This window comes from Solanum tuberosum, unplaced genomic scaffold (assembly GCF_000226075.1).
Source record: "Solanum tuberosum cultivar DM 1-3 516 R44 unplaced genomic scaffold, SolTub_3.0 scf00329, whole genome shotgun sequence".
In the NCBI taxonomy this organism is placed as follows: Eukaryota; Viridiplantae; Streptophyta; class Magnoliopsida; order Solanales; family Solanaceae; genus Solanum; species Solanum tuberosum.
The window spans coordinates 84,909-89,232 of NW_006239250.1; positions in this window are offsets into that span (position 1 = coordinate 84,909).

A 4,324-nucleotide genomic window follows, 5' to 3' on the forward strand; every position below is an offset into this window, starting at 1 on the left:
ATCAAATTGAAACTGAGAGAGTAATAAACAGGAACAACAATTCTTTAGAAACGGTTGTTAATAGGTATTATCTTTGAACGATTGCTAACGCACTCTCAATCTTGCCACCAGAGATATAGAGATGTGCCTGCATTATTTTTTCGAATCTCCATTGGACAAGAATAGCCTTATCAGGTATGACTCAAGGTTGTACCTAGTGTTATTATTCTCATAGAGTTAGATCTAATTAGACTTTGACTTACATGCATCTCGAATAAGTCCCATCAAATGTCAAAATGGGATTTTCACCCATACACATGAAATTTTACTTAATTCTTTGATGATCTACATTACTATTCTAAAACTACTAAATCCTCCTTACAAATCCTCAAAGGAATATAATAATAATAAGAATAAGAGAAAATACATTAAAAAAAAAATAAACTCCTGAACTTGGCACGAGAACTTACTTTAGTACTTAAACTATACGGGTGTTTATATACCCCCACCCCTTAACATATTTGATGTGAATTATTTTCAACCCTCTGAACACCAGCCTTGTGTGCGTGTTGATACAGCTTAGAACGGCGCGTTATTCATCTTTTAACATTTTTTTAAAATCAAATTTGCCCCTCTAACGGTAATATCTGATCCATTATGTATTTGAAGATCAATTTTCACTTTTAAAGAATCCTAATTTCCTCTTCTCCCTCACCAACCCAATGATCCGAAAATGGTGACCTAATTTATTTTTATTTTTCTTGATTTTTCTCAAATCTTTGCTCTTCAAACCTAAAAGTTGAATCTTTGAAGGAATAATTGTTCTTCAAAATGTAAGATTCAAACTTATTCTTCTTCATCTATTATTTTGGTTTTTGTTTCCTCCCTTTTCCTTATTATCTGTTTTTTCCAGATTCTCGTTATTTCTTGCACAAAATTGTAGCACACAATGCGATCTATTAACTTGACAAACCTTTGTATGGAAGAAGATGATTATACTATGAAGAAATATTGTTATTGTAATCATGGACTTGTGGGGCGTTTGAAAACATCTAGGACTTCAAATAAACCCAGAAGAAGATATTGGTCATGTCCTTATTATGGGATAAAGATCATTTTTGTTTAATTCTTTTAGCCGATTAAGAATTTTGATTAACCACTAATTCCTTCATCCTTTTTCATTATTGAAGGGTCCTAGATCTTGCCACTTTTGGTGTTGGAAGGATAAAGAAAATATTGATCCGAGGTAGAAATTTGTGATTCTTAAACTACAGAAATTGGGTGAGCTTCAGAATATAGTAGAATCCTCTCAAACATCAGTCACTGCATTTGAATTGGTTGAGGTTACTGAAGAAGTTGACAAGCCTGAAGATTTCAAACAAGATGATGATTGCATAGGTATGAAATTGAAAATGTTGCAAGAAGATGTTGAGAAGATGAAAGGAATGCAGAATAATAGGAGAAGAACATGGCAGAATGTGCTTTTTTTGTTGTAGCTTGTTATTGTGTTGTGGTTATAGCTATAAGCTATTGGTTCTGGGTGATATATATGAAGAAAGGTTCAATGAAGTTACCTTAAGCTCTTGATGTAGTGAGATCAATGATGGTGTAGTGTAGCGCTGTTTATGTTGTAATCAATTAGGTGCAAGACTCTTTTGTAATGAACTGTGTGTTCTTCTTAGTCTCTTAATGTAATTTGCTTGTTTGTGTATTTCATTTGTGTTTTATTTACAACTGCATTCACTAAATTGCAGTAACAATTGCTTAATTGTACACATAAAAGTAATGCAAAACTGGTTGCATAATTGTTTCAAAAAGAGACAGCTAAAATATCAAACGAATGCAGTCACAGCTGCATAGTTGTTTCAAAAACAAACATAGATCAAATTAATGCAATCATAGCTGCATAATTGTTTCAAAAACAAGCATCGATCAAACTAATGCAGTCACAACTGCAGCATAATTATTTCAAAAACAAACAGATCAAACTAATGCAGTCACAGCTGCATAATTGTTCCAAAAACAATTAAAATATCTAACTAAAGCAGTCACAACTGCATAATTGTTCCAAAAACAGCTAAAATATCAAACTAAAACAGTCACAACTGCATAATTATTCCAAAAACAGCTAATATATCAAACTAAAGAAGTCTACATATCAAACTTCAGCAGCATTGGACCTTGTTCTCATTCTTTTATTTTCTCTCATCTCTTGAAGACCTTGTTGAGTTACAGCAGCATTTCCTTTTCATTTTAAGTCTGATCTTGATTTATTATGCCCAAGATTTCTAGTCATTATTGAAGAGTTCATAGGCATTCCAGGCTAGATTCACAAAAATATGTTGTCTTACATGCTTGATAAGTTAAAATTGAAAAGTGTGTAAATAATTAAGACAACATAGATTGTGGATTGTAAAACCACTCTGTGTATGTAGTATCCCATTCCAACCATTCTTGGCCTCTTCCCTCCTCCAATAGCATCAGGAACATTAGTAGCAGTAGCAACTACACCAGTTCCTCTTTCCCTTCTAGCTACACCAGTTCCTTTTCCCTTCCAGCTAAACCAGTTGCAGTTCCTCTTCCCCTTTCAGCTAAATCAGTTCCAATTCCTTTTCCCCTTCCAGTGGCACCAGAACCATCAGCAGCAACACCAATGTTTGTTCCATTACTAGTTGTAGTTCCTCTTCGCCTTCCAGTAGCACTAGCCTATAACATAAGTTGATCAACAAAAATATTAGACTGATTAAGATGTAAAATAACAACTAAATGAATTAATATAAACATTACATGTTTTGTAGAACCTCTTGGTCGACCTCTTCCTCTCTTTGTCTTGATTGTGATTCAGTTGGTGTTGTAAAAGAACCAACACTTGACCTTGTTGAACTAATCTCTCTTCATCTCCCCCTTCCTCTTCCTATGCCTACATTAGCTTGACTATTCAAATGACAACCCCTCTTATTATGACCCTTTGCATGACAAAATTGCACGTCATCTCAACACCTCTCTTGGACTAATTTTCCTGTTTTGTTTTCATTCTGCTTTTTCTCCTACACTTTCTAGGCCTTCCTGGTAGTGTTCTTATAACATGTGGTATAACAGAATGGTTGGTTGAATGTGGCCACATTTCCATGTTAGTAACTGGTTGAACGTAGTGACTATGGATCTTGAGATAAGTCTCCTTGCTATACCAATGTGCAACATAGTTAATGGGCTCCAATTTTCTAAAATGAAGTGCAGCTATAGCATGGCAACAAGGTATACCTTTTAGCATTCAAGATCTACAAGTACATATTTGATTGCCTAGATTCACAACAAATGTGTTACCCCAGTTGTCTTTAACCTCAAAACCATATTCACTATTCCATTCAAGGTTACATTTCATTGGCTTTGTTGTGCTCTTTGTCAATACCTTTAGGGACATTGGAGATATGTTTGTTATTCAAGTATCAAAGAACTCGCTCAATTGTCCTATTCTTCTCATCACTTTGATCCTTATTTCTTCAAGCATTGTGATGATAGTTTTGTATCTTGGCCCCAAAATCCACTAATTAAAGCTTTCAGCCATGTTGTTGTCAACATTATCACAACAGCTAAAAAACTTAAAGTATAGTTTAGACCACCTCTCTATATTGTACCACAGTAAGCCATCACATATTTTATCACCTGACTTCTCCATATGATTCAAATTTCTTCTCAATTCTTGTTCATATGTAGATTTGGCTCATCTCCAAAAACGGTTTCTTCTTTCAATGCCTTTCCAATTCTTAGACCAGTTAGCTAGAACATGTCCTGCACACATTCTTTGTTCTGCATTTGGCAGAAGATCTTCAACAGCTTTGTCAATACCCTTTAATAATATTTAGAATAACATGAAATCTAACTTAATGAATAAATGAAAAAGGAAATAAATGAATAAATGAAGAAAAAAAATACCTTATGCATATTAGTAATGGTTGTCAATTATGTTCCATCTCCTAGCTCAAGATCATCTCTTATAAGCTTCATAAACCATTTCCAAGTGAATGTGTTTTCAACCTCAACAAATGCCCATGCTAGTGGTAGCATTTGGTTGTTCTCATCCTTACAAACAGCCACAAGTAATTGACCTCTAGAAACACCTTTCAAGAAGCAACCATCAAATCCTATACATCTTCTAGCTCCAACTTTGAATGCCTTCTTTAAAGCATATGTAAAATGATTGAAACATTTTTCTGCCACCTTCAAAAGTTTTTTCACTAAGTCTCACCACACATGTGCTGCCTGGATTAGTCCTTAAGAGCTCATCTCTATAATCTAAAGTTCTTTTAAACTCCTCCACATGATCACCCATAATTTGTTTCAACAC